Source organism: Saimiri boliviensis, chromosome X (assembly GCF_048565385.1).
Source record: "Saimiri boliviensis isolate mSaiBol1 chromosome X, mSaiBol1.pri, whole genome shotgun sequence".
NCBI classification, from domain to species: Eukaryota; Metazoa; Chordata; class Mammalia; order Primates; family Cebidae; genus Saimiri; species Saimiri boliviensis.
Window position 1 is genome coordinate 90,639,453 of NC_133470.1, and position 16,651 is coordinate 90,656,103.

General features: G+C 36.0%; 1 protein-coding gene across 22 annotated transcripts in view; it reads right to left on the reverse strand.

Annotated features, from left to right (window-relative positions):
* The window catches only part of LOC141582798 (uncharacterized), a 177,988-nt gene that overhangs the window by 48,980 nt on the left and 112,357 nt on the right, over nt 1-16,651 (reverse strand). The window contains exon 9 of one of the 22 annotated variants that reach the window (XR_012515701.1): nt 6,926-7,047. The exons of the other annotated variants lie outside the window; for them this stretch is intronic. The gene's annotated coding sequence lies outside the window, so the exon portion shown is untranslated. The remainder of the gene's footprint in view (nt 1-6,925; nt 7,048-16,651) is intronic. 22 annotated transcript variants of the gene reach the window in all.

Here is a 16,651-nt window from a genome sequence, read left to right on the forward strand (position 1 = left end):
AGACACTATTATAATAAATGTGTGTTGTTGTAAATAACTAAATTTGTGGCAATTTGTTACGGTATCAATAGGAAACAAAAACATCTATATGATAAGAATGTAAATACACTAAGAAAATCAAATAATTACTAAGCGGAGAGGAGTATCATATTTATGGATTGAAGGATTCAAAGCTATAGATTCATAAAGTTCTACTGATCAATAGAGTTAATGCAATTCCAACCAATGTCCCAGAAAAATATTTGAAGATATTAGCAAGATGTGTTTAAAACTGATATAAAGGCAAAATAAACTAGAATATTCAAAACAACATGAAAGAGATTCACAAAGTTGGAGAATTCACACTTGTAATTTCCAGAATTATTGCCTAACTAGATTAGCCAGTGTAGTATGTTACTGAAAAGGGACAGAAAAGTAGAATAGGACCAGAAATATCCATATCTGTCACTAATTCATTTTGCATAAGCTGTAAAGTGAATCTAATGAGGAAATAGTATTTCAACAAGATGCTGCTGCAAAAGGTCATATATATGTAAAAATACGAACCTTGGTCCATATTTCACACCACATAGAGAAATATACACAATCTTAAGCCAAAATGTCAAACTATCAAGTTTCATAACAAAAAAATATGTTTGACCATTAAAGTATTATATATCAAAATATAAAAAATTCATTAAAAATAAGTTGATAAAAGACTTTGAAACAATTAAAATTTGTCTTCAAATAAGACCACTGAGATAACATAAAGGCAAACTACAAAATACTAAAAACTTATGTAATTTAATAATGTGATAACTAACATATATCCAGCATAAATAACCACATATAATTTAGCACTCCTGTGTATACTAGGAATTTAACTAGTTACTTTTTAAAAATCACTTGTGTTTTTAAATAAAAATTAGTTCTAGGAGCATAATTTGAATTTGTTTTGATCTGTGTTGTAGTCTTAGCACATAAAAAGTCCTGGTGAAATGGTTACATATTCATTCTGGGCGTTCCTCGCTATAGAATAATTTTGTCACTTCATTAATGTGAATATATTAGTTTACCCTCCATAATTTATATTAAGTTAACATTTATTAGGGTTAGGAGTCAGGAACATGGAAAGGCAAGAACTCTAACAGAAGTGGCTGAGGATATTTAAATTAAGGGAGTTCAAAAGAGGAAAAATAACTGCCCCAAACAAATGTTACACTTTTCCTAATTATTTTTATATCAGAATTTTGTCAAAGAAAAATACATTTTTGTAGATATCTTTTTTTTTTTTTCTGATGATGAGCATACTTTCTATTTATCACAGAACAGCTTGGAAAACACATAAGGTCTAACACATGTGAATAGGAGTAATCAAAGAATACCATCATAACAGTAACATCATAACGTGGATACAATATTTGATAAAATTGAGATGTGAATCTTTCCACACATTTATCTGTACTCAGATGCAGATTTTAGGATGGGGTCAAAAATTTGTGCCATTCTCTTCTAAATGATTACAAATAATACATCATGAATATTTTATAAAAACATTGAGTAGCCTAGTAGATAATTTTGAAATATGATTTTATGTGCCATCTTTTAATTCTATCATACAATTGTTTTCTGATTCATTTGACTTGCTTTTATAGCATTTTCAATATTTAAAATATTTTCTAAGTCTTTTCTTTTTTCTCTCAGATTTACTAAAATATTCCATTTTAAATAGTGGTTTTTCCCAATATTTCATTTTGCCATTATTCCTTCCCCATGATTCATTCACCTCCTGAGAGGCCCCACATCCAACACTGGGAATACAATTCAACCTGAGATTTAGGTCAGGACAGAGATCAAACTTTCTAATTTCGCCCTGGCCCTTCTCATATCTCATGTCCTTCACATTTTACAAAGTACAATCCCAACACTCCTCCAAACTCTTAACTAGTTGAAGCATTAACTCAAAAGTCCCCATTTCAAAGTCTCATCTGAGACAAGGTTAATCCCTTATGCCTATCGGCCTATAAAATAAAACCAAGTTACTTACTTCTAAGGTAGAATGGAGGCATAAGCATTGGGTAAATACTTGTGAGAAATCAGCCAACAGAAAGGGGCTGCAGGTCCTGTGCAAGTCTGAAACCCAGTGGGGAAGTCTTTAAATCTTAAATCTCCAAAGTGATCTCCTTTGATTCCATGTCAAACATCCAGAGCACACTGATGCAAGGGCTGGGCTCCCAAAGCCTTGGGTAGCTCTAACCCTATGACTTGCAGGGTCCAGCCCTCAATGGGCTGGCATTGAGTACCTATGCCTTTTCCAGACTCAATTACAAGCTGTCTATGGATCTAGCTTTCTAGGATCTGGAGGATGTTGGTCCTCCTCTCACAGCTCCACTAGGCAGTGCTCCAGTGTTGACTTTGTGTGGCAGCTCCAACAGCACATTTCCCCTCTGCATTGCCCTAGTAAAGGTTCTCCATGAGGACTACACCCCTGCATTAGGCTTCTGCCTGGACATCCATGATTTTCCATATATCCTCTGAAAGCTAGTTGAAGGATTCCAAGCCTCAACTCTTGCTCTGTGCATACACAGGCTTAACACCTAATGGAAGCCACCAAGAATCATGGTTTACTCCATGCAAACCTGCAGCTAAAGCTGTATGGGAGACACATTGGGCCAATTCAGGTGCTGCAGCAGCTAGGATATGAGGACCAGTGTACAGGGCAGTAAGCATACTATAATAAGATGTTTTAACTGTACATGAACTGGTGTAATATTCTTTGAGCATAGAGTGTGATGAATTAAATATGAACTTTGCTAACCCTAGAGCAACCACTATTTTTTTTAAGTGACTTAACTAATAAGCCAAGAGTAGAGAAAATATAAATGAATGATAAAAATAGTAAATCCACCATCAGGCAGGAAAAACAGGAAAATTAGGAATAAGAAACGGATGAAACATGGAAAACAACTAGAATGCCAGTTGACTGAAATGCATGTATATAAAAATTATTTTAACATACATGATCTCAATGCTTCAATTAAGACAGAAATTGTCAAATTACATAAAAATGCCAAAAACATTACATTTTGTAAAACAATCCAATTTTAAAAATGAAAATTTTTGTGAAAGTTGGGTAAAAGTTAAAGGGTAGAAAATATATTAATGTAATCACTAAATCTTATAGCTACAAAATCGTAGAGCTATTATTATCTATTAATAACACACACAAACACACACAGAGAGAGACAGAAAGAGAGGTCAACCAAATAAATGAAGTATAAAGAATCACAGAGGTAAGATAAATAAAATAGCATTGCTTGTCTTCCAGCCCGTTATCTGCCTTGATTTTCTTTTGTATTAATTTCTATGGGTTCTTCTAACTCCATAGCCTGAGAGATAAATGAAATTTCTGTTCTCTCCAACCTGGTACCCTCTGACTCTTCTCCACTTCTTTGCATCCAGGTTGTTGTATTCTCTGATTTTTCCATTGGAATTTAGGTCTGTGCAACATAGCTGGAGATTTAGGACAACAGAACAGTTGGATGAGTGGTTGGTCCTTTCTACTTAACCAATAATTAAAATTTTTTTTTCTGTTTGATTTTGTTTTTACTTTTTTTCTTTGAGACAGGGTCTCAGAAATTCAGGCGGGAAAACAGGGGCACAATCTACGCTCGCAGAAAGATCAGCCTCCTACATTGAAGGGAGTCTCCTGCATCAGCCTCCTGAGTGGCCAGGATTACAACAAAACAAAACCAAAATCTGCATGTTCACACCTCACCGAGGGCAGGATGTAAGGGTGAGTGCTGGGGGCTAGAAGCTGCAAAGTTTCTTGGCATAAGTCTTGGTGGCCATGTGAAGGCACACACCTATATGGACTTAAATAAAGCCTGCATGAATGGAGACCATTTGGTCTGGGATGTCACATTCAGCCATTCAGCGTGCAGTGCCCTTCACAAGGAGCTGTCATTCATGTGAACTAAAACGTGAATGGCGGCTTCTTGAGAAGAGTAATGTACAGCATGTACTGCGCACGTGGTGTCCCTGGGGATGGGGCTGTAGCTGCAAGCACAGTGATGCCTGTTTTGGGTCCTGTGCACCCACTCTTCAGTGCGGGGCTACTTCAAGGAACTTTTTGTGCCTTTTAGGAGACTATACATAGGAACAATGGACTCCTGAGAAAACACATCCACTCAGGTTCTTTAAGAATTTATCTATTTTTGCCAAATGAGGCATGGCTCAAATCAGAAAGACACTGTATAGAGGACATAGCCATTTTTGTCAGCTGAGAGGTTTTACTCCAGATTCCCAAATTCTCTAAACTTTTCTCACTTATTAACTAGTCATCATTTGCAAGGCTCCTCCTTTAGAGCTTCCAGACTCTCCTGCTTCTTAGATCCCTACATTGCTGATCCACGGTGTTCATTTTCTCTAAATACTAAAAGATTTTCTGGGTAACCTTTAAAATATGTATCTAAGCTTTATGTCACCAATTAATGAAGGGGTAAGCATAGTCCACCCAAGAATATTTCCCTCTTTTTAATTATCTTTTTGTTCTCATTTTTTAAATGAATATATTTGAAGAATTGAAGGGTATCATAGAATTGATACTCAAAAGACAGCTCCTAGGCGTCTCTCCCCATTTGCTTATGGTGACACTTCTTAACTCTTAACCTCATGGGGAGAGATAGAGGGAAATACACACATGCACACACACCCACACAGAGAGAGAGGGGGAGACGAGACACACACACACACACACACACACACACACACACAGAGAGAGAGAGAGAGAGAGAGAGAGAGAGAGAGAGAGAGAATATGCACAAGAGAAAGACAAGTGCCAGACTGGGTGAGACCCTCTGCAGCATAAAACTAGTATGCATGTTTGGGAAGGAAGTAATAAATAAGCTACTTATATTGTGGAAATGTATAAAAAATGTTATAAACAGTAAGTGATTACTACAATTTTGATTCCGACTGAATTAGAGGCTACAGCAGATACACCAAAAGTAAGAAACTATAAAAAACAATTTCTAGATCATTACAGGCAGGATTTTAGTTTATGTTTTTTTAGATTCTGAATGTATGAGTATGTATAAGACCATTAATATCTTAACATAAAAAAATCTGTTGAAATATCATTTTCATAATGCAAACAATTATAGTAATAGAATACACAGAATCTTTGCTTTTTGGGGTGTGGGGTGGCATTCTAAACAGTAAAAAAAATTTCTGTCAGTTGAAAATACTGTATGTACATAGAATTTTTGAAAGTGATAAATTTTTGGTATATAATTTCTAAAAATGTATTACGGTGAATACATGTTTACTTATATAACTTGAAGTGATAGCCTACAATCAAAGAAAAGTAAGAGTTAGTTGATATAGCTCATTTATGATTTCTCAAAAGGAATAGTATATTCACTGGTATTTATGGTTTTTCTTTGAAAGACTTTTTTTTGTATTGCTAAGCCAGTTGTCTTCCTATTTCTTAAGGTTTACCTGATGTAACAACTGTATATTTTTAAGGTGTACAACATGATGTTTTGATATATATATTCATTATACAATGATTAAATCAGCTAATTGAAACATAAAATAATATAAACATAAACTATTTAAGTGTAACTGTATAGAAAAATTACCAGATCTCTGTGGTAGGCAGAATAATAACCCCACTCCAAATGATGTTTACAGAGTAAACCGTGAACTCAATAATATCACATTTTACATTGGGGAAAATATTGGCAGATATGATTAAATTAAAGATTTTTAGATTGGGATTATCCTACTTTATCTAAGTGCGCCCAGCATAATCACAAGGGCTATTATAAGTTGGAGGAAAGTGGTTAGAATAACAGAAACACTGGAAAATGCTATAGTTTTGACTAGAGGTGGAGATAAAGGCCATGAGCCAAGAATGGAGAAAGGAACGAGAATCTAAAAAACACAATCAAGTAGATTCTCCTCTAGAGCCAACAGGAGGAACAAAGCCCTGCCAATGCCTTAACTTCAGGCAAGATAAATCTATTTTAGATGTCTGACATTTAGACTCTAATACAATAAATTTGGGATGTTGTAAACAACTAAATTGCTAACAATTTGTTACAGTATCAATAGAAAATCCAAAACATCTGTATGCTAAAAGAGTAAATGCACTAAGAAAATCAAATAATTGGTAATTAAGTAGAGAACAGTATCACATTTATGGATTGAAGGATTCAAACCTACAGATTTAAAGAGTTCTATTGATCTACAGAGTTAATGCAATTCCAATCAATGTCTTAGAAAATATTTGTGTATATTATTGTGATGATTCTAAAGCTGATATAAAGTTAAATAAACTGGAATATGCAGAACCACCTGAAAGAGGATCACAAAGCTGGGAAATTTACACTTGTGTTTCTGAATTTACTGTGTAACTAGATTAGCCAATGTAGGGTGGTTCTGAAGAAAAGATGAACAAATATAATGCAAAGACGAGAAATATTCATACCTGTCCCCAGTTCATTTTGACTTAGCCTTAAAGTCAATGTAATGAAGTCATAGCAGTATTTAAACAATAAGATGCTGCAAAATGTGATATACTTATGAAAAATATGAACCTTGATCCATATTTCCAGTCATATATAGAAATTAACCCTATCATAGGCCAGAAGTCAGACTATAAAATTTTATGAAAAAAATTAGAGAAAATATTTTTGACCATTAAATTATGCATATTAAAATATATAAATAAAATTAAAAGTTGATAAAATAGACTTTGAAAAACTTAAGATTTGTCTTCAAATAACACCACTGAGATAATGAAAGGCAAACTACAGAATATTTAAACTCTATGTAATTTAATATTGTGATACATTACATATATCCAGCATAAATAACTACATATAATTTAGCAATCTTGTGTTTACTAATAATTTTACTAGTTATTTTTAAAACTTACGTGTTTTTCAGTTACATGTCAGTTCTGTGAGCATGTTTTGAGTCTGTTCTGGTCGCTGCTGTTGTCCTAGCATAGGAAAAACCCTGGCTTACTGGTTTCGTATTCATTCTGCACCTTCCTTCCTGTAGTACAATTTTGTCACATCGTTAACATGAATGTATCGGTTTACCCTCATAATTTATAATAAATTAACATTTATTACACTTAGCAGTTAGGAACATGGAAAGGCAAGAACTCTAACTGAACAGGCTGACTACATATAGATCTAAAAACCTCAAAAGAGGAAAAATAACTGTCAAAAACAAATTTTACACTTTTCCAAGTTATTCTTGTATCAGAATTCTGTCAGTGAAAAATACATTTTTGTTGGAATCTTTTTCTGACCACAAGCATAATTCATATTTATTGCAGAACAACTTGGAAAACACATAGAAGGTATGAAAACATGAATGACAGTGTTGAAATACTACCATCATACCAGCAATATCATAATGTAGATACAGTGTTTGATAAATTTTTTAGATGTGGATATTTCCACACACTTATCTGCATTTATACTTAGGTTTTAGGTTGGGTTCAACAATTTTCTACCATTCTCTTATAAATGATTTCAAATAATGAAACATGAGTGTTGTATAAAAATGCTGAGTCACCTAGTAAATACTTTTGAAACATAATTTTATGTGCCATCATTCATTCTATCTTACAGTTTTTTGGTTGATTGATTTTTGACTTGGTTTTATTGCATTTTCAATGTTTTAATGGTTTCTAAGTCTTTTCTTCTTTCTCTCAGATGTGCTAAAATATTCCATTTTAAGTAGTGGCTTATTTCCACTATTTAATTCCACCAGAATTCCACCCCCATGATCCAGTCAGCTCCCACCAGGCCCCACCTCCAACATTAGGGATTATTACTCAAACATGAGAAGTGGGTGGGAAAACAGATCCAAACAATATCACTACTGGAAAAAGTAGACTTCACGGATGAGCAAATGAAGAGTTTCAGTACAGAGACTGGAATTTAAACAAATGGTTATGTTAGAAAAAAGCAAACTCTTTTGAGAGATAAATATTTCTTTCAACGGGCTTACAATTATCTCTGTAATGAACACGAAAAATAACATGATACTTTTTTCAAAGAATATTTTGATTATTCACTCCAGTAGAAATGCATTACCAGACACATTAACACATTTTCTCAGGCAGAGAAAATACCAGGCAGAAAGGTGAATCTACACAAAAGGAATTAAAATTCCAGAAAATGGTAAAGATGAGGATATGAATGCGAAAGGGAAGTATCTCAGGCCCCCAAATCACTAAGTGAATGGGAAATTCAAGCTGGGAATTGCTTAGGGCAAACAGATCTCCCAATCCATTCACAGTCATCCCTCTGCTCACTGAGATAAATGCAAATCTGATTACCTCCTTTTGAAAGGTTAATCAGTAACTCAAAGGAATGCAATTGTTTCTCTGTCACTTACCTGTGACCTGCAAGCATCCTCCACACTTTCAGATGTACCACTGTTGCTTCTAGTTGTCCCTGCTTTCCAGGGACCAGAGTGAACAAATGTTCATCTTACATAAGTTGATATATGTTTCATGTCTCCCAAAATGTATAAAACCAAGCTGTGCTCTGACCACCTTGGGCACCTGTCACCAGGACCTCCTGAGGCTGTGTCATGGGTGTGCATCCTCACACTGGGCAAAATTCGCTTTCTGAATTGCTCCAGACCTGTCTCAAATATTGGGGGTTCACACAGGTGACAATTTAATATATTATTAATCAGTCTATAATAATTCATAGTGTAAACAAATATGTGTGTGGGGACTACAGTTTTAATTAAAATATATATGACAAAGAATGTGTAAATTGTACACCTACTATGTTTTCACTATACATAAACTAGTATAATATTCTTTGAAGATAGACTGTGATGAATTAAATAAGAACTTTGTAATCCCTAGAGCAACCACTATTTTTTTTAAAGTGACCTAACTAATAAGCCAAGAGTTGAGGAAATATAATTGATTGATACAAATACTAAATCCACCATCAGGCAGAAAAACAGGAAAATTAGGAATAAGAAAAGGATGAAACACAGAAGACAAGTAGAAAGTCAATAAATTGAATGCATGTATATAAAAAATTATATTAATATATGTGATCTAAAGGCTTCAGTTAAGACACAAATTGTCAAATTACATAAAACTAAGAAACAACAGTGTACTTTCTAAAAGAAACCCATTTTAAATATGAAGACCTACGTGAAAGTTGGATAAAAGTATGGAAAACATATTACTGTAATCATTAAATCTTAAAGCTACAAAATCCTAGAGCTGTTATTAATTGTTAATAACACAGAGACAGAGACAGAGAGAGAGAGCACAAGTAAATGAAGTATAAAGAACCATGGAGGTAAGAGAAATAAAATGGGACTTCTTGTCTTCTAGACCGTTATCTGTCTTACTTTTCTCTTATATTAATGTCTATGGGTTCTTGTGACTCCATAGCCTGAAAAATAAATGAAATTTCTGCTCTCTCCAACCTGGAACCCTCTGACTCTTCTCCACTTCTTTGCATCCAGGTTGCTGTATTCTGTGATTTTTTTGGTTGGAATTAGGTCTGTGCATCACAGCTAGAGTTTTAGGATAACAGAAAGCTTTGCTCAGTGGTTGTTCCTTTCGACTTAACCAATAATTTAAATTTTGTTTTCTGTTTGATTTTTACTTTTGGTTCTTTGAGAGAGGGTCTCACTATGAAATTCAGGCAGGAATACAGTGGTGCAGTCTCTGCTCACTGAAACATCGGCCTCCCAGATTCAAGGGAGTCTCCTGCATCAGCCTCCTGAGTGGCCAGGATTACAACAAACCACCACCAAAGTCTGCATGTTCACATCTCACTGAGGGCTGGATGTAAAGGTGAGTGCTGGGGGCCAGAAGCTGCAAAGTTTCTTGGCATACATTTCAATGGCCATGCCAAGGCATATACCTACAGGGACTTGAATCAAAACTCCATGAATGGGGAGCATTTGGTCTGGGATGCCACACCAGCCATCCAGCGTGCAGTACCCTTACAAGAAGGGGCCCTTCATGTGAACTAATATATGAATGCCGCCTTCTTGAAAGAGTAATGTACAGCATGTACTGTGCACGTGGTGTTCCTGGGGATGGGGCTGTAGCTGCAAGCATAGTGATGCCTGTTTTGGGTCCTGTGCACCCACTCTTCAGTGTGGGACTACTTCAAGGAACTTTTTTGTGCCTTCTAGGACGTTATACATAGCAACAGTGTACTCCTAAAAAAACATATCCACTCCCCAGGTTCTTCAAGAATTTCTCTCTTTTTGCCAAATGATGCTTGGCTTAAATGAGAAAGACATTATATAGAGACCATAGCCATTGTTCACCAGCTGAGAGGTTTTACTCCAGATTCCCAAATTCTCTAAACTTTCCTCACCTATCAACTAGTCATCATTTGTAAGGCTCCTCCTTTAGAGCTCCCAAAACACTCTCCTGCTTCTTAGATCCCTTCATTGCTGATCCACAGTGTCCATTTTCTCTCAAAGACCAAAATACTATCTAATTGACTTTTAAAATCCTTTCAAAGTTGTACATCACCAACGAATAAAGGGTTAAGCATAATCCACCCAAGAATATTTCACTCTTTTTCATTACCTGTTTTCCTCCTTTTTGAAAGAATATGTTTTAAGATTGGAAATGTATGGTAGAGTTGATGCTCAAGAGATATCTCCTAGACTTCTCTCCCCATTTGCTTGTGGGGGCACTTCTTAACTCTCAACCTAATTGAGCGACATATAGGGAAATACACACACACACACACACACACACACACACACACACACACACACACACATGGGGGGGCGTGTGTGGGGAGGGGGGGGAGAGAGAGAGAGAGAGAGAAAGAGAGAGAGAGAGAGAGAGAGAGAAGGCATAGTTGAGAGAGAGAGAGTGTGCGCACAAAAGCAAGAGAAAGACAAGGACCAGCCTGTGTGAGGCCATCCACAGCATGAACGTAGTATTCATATTTGAGTAGATTATAACCAATCTACTTATATTGTGGAAATCTGTAAAAAACGTATAAATAGTAAGTTATTAATACAATTTCAATTCCAGCTGAAATAGAGGCTACTGCATACATACCAAAAGGGAGAAACTATAAAAAACAATGACTGTTTGGTTGCAGGCAGGATTTTAGTTCATGTTCTTTTTACTATTCAGTATGTATGAATATGTATAAGACAATTAATGTCTGTAAGTTAAAAACAACAATCAGTTGAAGTATCTTTGCCATGATGAAAACAACTGCACTAATAGAATACATAGAATATTGTTTTTTGTGGAGGAGGACAGCATTCTTAACAGCAAAAAATTCTGTCAGTTGGAAATACTGTACATACATAGAATTTTCCAAAGTGATAACTCTTTTTAGTAAATAATTTCTGAAAATGTATTGTAGTGAATGCATGTTTATTGATATACCTTTAAGTGATATCCTAAAATGAAAAAAAAGTAAGAGAATTTATTTGTTATCATATCTCTTTTATGATTTCTCCAAAAGAGTAGGATATTCACCGGCGTTTATGGTTTTTCCTTTAGGGAAATACTGCTTTATATTTAATTCAGTCTTTTTTATTCCCATTTATTAAGGTTTACATGATATAAAAATCGTATATATTTAAGGTGTACACCCCACTAGCTTTTGTATATATATATTATGCAATGATTCAATTAAGCTAAGTGAAACATAAAATAATTTAAGCATAAAATATTTAGGTGAAACTCTATGGACAAATTACAAGATCTGTGTGGTAGGCAGAATAAAACCCCAGCCCCGCCACAAATGGTGTTTATGGAGTAACCCCTCAACTCGTAAATACAGCATTTTATCATAGAAGGAAATTAGTAGGTATGATTAAATTATGTATTTTTAGATTTGGATTACCCTGATTATCTAGGTGAGCCCAACGTAATCACAAGGGCCCTCTAAATAGGAGCAAGGTGGTTAGAATAAGAGAAACACTGGAAAATGCTATAGTGTTGACTAGACGTGGGGATAAAGTACATGAGCCAAAGAATGGAGAAAGCAACTAGAATCTAAAATACACAATCAGGTAGACTCTCCTCTAGATCCACAGGAAAGAACAAAGCCCTGCCAATGCCTTAATTTTAGTTAAGATAAACCTAATTTACATTTCTGACCTCTGGACTCCAATATAGTAAATCTGTGTTGTTGTAAACAACTAAGTTTGTGGCAATACATTATATTATCATTAAACAATTTAAAACATCTGTATGCTAAGAGTATAAGTACACTAAGAAAATCAAATAATTACTAATTAAGTGGAGAGGAGTACTATATTTATGTATTTAAGGATTCGAATCTATAGATTTATAAATTTCTAGTGATCTACAAAGATCATACAATCCCAACTAATGTCTAAGAAAAATATTTGCAGATATTAGCATGATGATTCTAAAGTTGATATAAAAGCCAAATAAGCTAGAATATGCAAAACCGTCTGAAAGAAAATCACAAAGCTGGAAAATTCACACTTATATTTTCTATATTTACTGCATAACTAGATTAGCCAATGTACTGTGCTTCTGAAGAAAGAATGGACCAATAGAATAGAAGAACCAGAAATATCCATACATGTCCTCAATTCATTTTAGCTAAGCTGTAAAGCAATCTAATGAAGAAATAACAAGATGCTGGGAAATGTGAAATTCACATGAAAATATGAACCTTGATCCATATTTCAAACCATATACAGAAATTAATACAACCTTAGGCCAAAATGTCAAACTATCAAATTTTATGCAAAAAAAGAGAAAATATTTTTAACCACTAAATTATTATATATGGTATCAAAATATAAAATAAAATTGATTAAATAGAAGTTGATAAGATAGACTTTGAAAAAATTTATCATCAAAAAAGACCACTGAGATGAAAATGCGAACTACAGAATACTAAAAGATATGTAATTTAATAATGTGATAAATAACATATATCAAGTATAAGTAACTACATATAATTTAGTACTCCTGTGTACACTAAAATGTTTACTAGTCACTTTTTAAAGTCATCTGTATTTTTTAATAAGATGTCAGTTCTGTCGGCATGTTTTGAGACTGTTTTGATTTGCGTTGTGGTCCTAGCAGATGGATAAGCCTAATTTAATGGTTATGAATTCATTCTGGACCTTCCTTGCTATAGTATAATTTTGTAACATAGTTAATGTGAATGTCTTCGTTTATCCTCATAATTTAAAACAAATTAACATTTATTATGGTTAGGAGTCAGGAACATGGAAAAGCAAGAACTCGAACTGAACAGGCTAACTATATATAGATATAGGGAGCTCAAAGAAGGAAAAATAACTGCTGAAAACAAATTATACACTTTTCCAAGTTATTCTAATATCAGAATCCTGTCAAAGAAAAATACATTGTGGTTGATACCTCTTTTATTCTGACCAAGAGTCTAATTCCTATGTATTATAGAACAATATTGAATACACATAAAAGATGTGAAACATATGGATAGCAGTAATGAAATAATACCATAATACCAGTAAGACCACAATGTGAACACAGTATTTGATAAGATTTAGATGTAGATCTTTATACACATTTATTTGTATTTCTACTTAGGTTTCAGTTCGGGGTCAAAAATTTTGTACTATTCTTTTATAAATGATTTCAAATAATGCATCATGGATATTTTATAAAAATATTGAGTAGCCTAGTAAATAATTCTGAAACATAATTTTCAGTGCCTTCTTTCATTGTATCATACAATTCTTTACTGATTGATGTTTAACTTGCTTTTATAGCATTTTAAATATTTTAAATGTTTTCTAAGGCTTTTATACTTTCTCTCAGATTTACTAAAATACATGATTTTAAATGGTGGTTTTTCCCAGTATTTAATTCCACCAGAATTCCACCCCTATGATCCAGTAACTTCCCACCAGGCCCTATCTCCAACATTGAGGATTACAGTGCAATCTGAGATTTGGGTAGGGACACAGATCCAAACCTTTTAATTCTGCCCTTGCCCCTCCCAAATCTCACATCCTTCTCACTTTGCAAAATGCAACCCAGCAGTCCCCCAAAGTCGCAACTCATTGAAGCATTAACTCAAAAGTCCTAAATCAAGGTCTCATCTGAGACAAGGCTAATTGCTTCTGCCTATCAGCCTATTAAATAAAAAACAAGTTAATTACTTCTAAGATAAAATTGGAGGTAGAAGCACTGGTTATATTCTCTGGAGATATCAGCCAATAGAAGGGGCTAATGGTCCTGTGCAAGTTTGAAACCCAGAAGGAGTCATTGAGTTTTTCATTTTTTTTTGAGACGGAGTTTCGCTCTTGTTACCCAGGCTGGAGTGCAATGGCGCGATCTCGGCTCACCACAACCTCTGCCTCCTGGGTTCAGGCAATTCTCCTGCCTCAGCCTCCTGAGTAGCTGGGACTACAGGCACGAGCCACCATGCCCAGCTAATTTTTTTGTATTTTTAGTAGAGACGGGGTTTCACCATGTTGACAAGGATGATCTCGATCTCTTGACCTCGTGATCCACCCGCCTCGGCCTCCCAAAGTGCTGGGATTACAGGCTTGAGCCACCGCGCCTGGCCTCATTGAGTCTTAAAGCTCCAAAATGACCTCCTTCAATTCAATGTTTCCCATCCAGGGCACACTGGTGCAAGGGATGGGCTCACAAAGCCTCGGGCAGCTCTAACCCTGTGACTTTACAGGGTTCAGTCCCCATTTGGCTGGCATTGAGTACATATGACTTTTCCAGGCAAAATTAAAAGCTGTGAGTGGATCTCCCATTCTGGGGTCTGGAGGATGGTGGCCCTCTTCTCACAACCCCACTGGGAAGTTCTCCAATGTGGACTCTGTGTTGGTGCTGTAACCCCACATTTCCCCTCTGCACTGCCCTAGACAAGATTCTCCTTTAGGACCCCCCCCCCCCCACTGTAGCAGGATTCTGCTTGGGCATCCATGCTTCTCCATACATTCTCAGAAATCTAGGCTGAGGCTCCCAAACCTCAACTCTTTCTCACAACCCCACTGGGGAGTTCTCCAGTGTGGACTCTGTGTTGTTGCTCTAAACCCATATTTCCCCTGTGCACTGCCCTATTCAAGATTCTCCATTAGGACTCCACCCCTGTAGCGGGGTTCTGCTTGGATATCCATGCTTCTCCATGCATCCTCAGAAATCTAGGCTGAGGCTCACAAGCCTCGGCTCTTTCTCTGTATACCCACAGGCTTAACACAAAGTGTAAGTCACCAAGGATAATGGTTTGTAACTTGTGAACCAGCAGCTGAAACAGTATCAGAGGCACTGGAGTGGCCAGGATATCGAGAGCAGTATCTAGACACTGCACAGGGCACTGGGGCCCTGGCTGTGGCCCATGAAAACATTCTCCCCTCCTAGGCCTCATGTCCTGTGATGGAAGGAGGGGCTACTGCAGAGGTCTCTGAAATGCCTTTTCAGCTTCCCCATTGTCTTGGCTATTAACATTCAGCTCCTTGTTACTTAGCAGATTTCCACAGCTTGCTTGAATTCCTCCCCAGAAAACAGGACTTTGTTTTCTGTTTTCTGTGGCCAGACTCCAAAGTTTCAAAACCTTGAAATCTGCTTTCCTTTTAAATATAAGTGCCAGTTTTCATCATTTTTGATTGTTGTTGTTGTTGTTGTTGACACACATGAGCATGGGCTATTAGAAGCAACCAGGCTTCACCTTGAATACTATGCTGCTTAGGAATTTCTTCTACCAGAAACATGAAACCATCACTCTCAAGCTCAGAAGTTCCCAAATCCCTAGGGCAGGGCCACAATGCCACCAGAGTTTTGCTAATCTATAACAAAGGTGACCTTTACTCCACTTCTAAGTAAGTTCCTAATTTCCATCTGAGACCTCCTGAGCCTGGTGTTCAGTGTTCATATCAGAATCAACCACCTAGTGATAACAAATGAAACAACTATTTAGGAAGTTTCAACTTTTCCTTTATCTTTCTGTCTTCCTATGAGCCCTCCAAACTCTTTCAACCTCTGCCTACTATCCACAGAAAAGCAGCTTCCATATTTTTAGGTATCTGTAAATGGCTGAGGTTGTGTAGGCTGTATAGGATGCATGGCAAGGAAGGCCTCATTTAACTTTCAAATATCCAAGAGGCAAGGGAGGACCTAGCTCCTCACATGGCCAGAACAGGATGAAGGGATGGGGGAGGTGCTACACACTGTTTAACAACGAGTTTTCCTGAGAACTCACTGTCATGAGAACAGCACCACATGGATGGTGCTAGACCATTCCTGAGAATTCTACTCCCATGATCCAAACACTTCCCACCAGGCGCCACCTCCAACATTGAGGATTACAATTCAAAGGAGATGTGGGTGGGAACACAGATGCAAACCATATCACTATTAGAAAAAGTAAACGTCACAGATGAGCCAATAAGGAATTTCAGTACTGTCATAGGAACTGTAACAAATGGTTATGTTAGAAAATGCAAACGATTTTGAGAGAGAAATAATTGTTTCGGTGGGTTTAAATTATCACTGTAATAAACACAAAAATGACATGATAATTTTTTCAGACAAATAACATTTCATTTATTCACCCCAATAGAAATGCATTACCAGACATGTTAACACGTTTTCTGAGGCAGAAAAAATAATAGGCAGAAATGT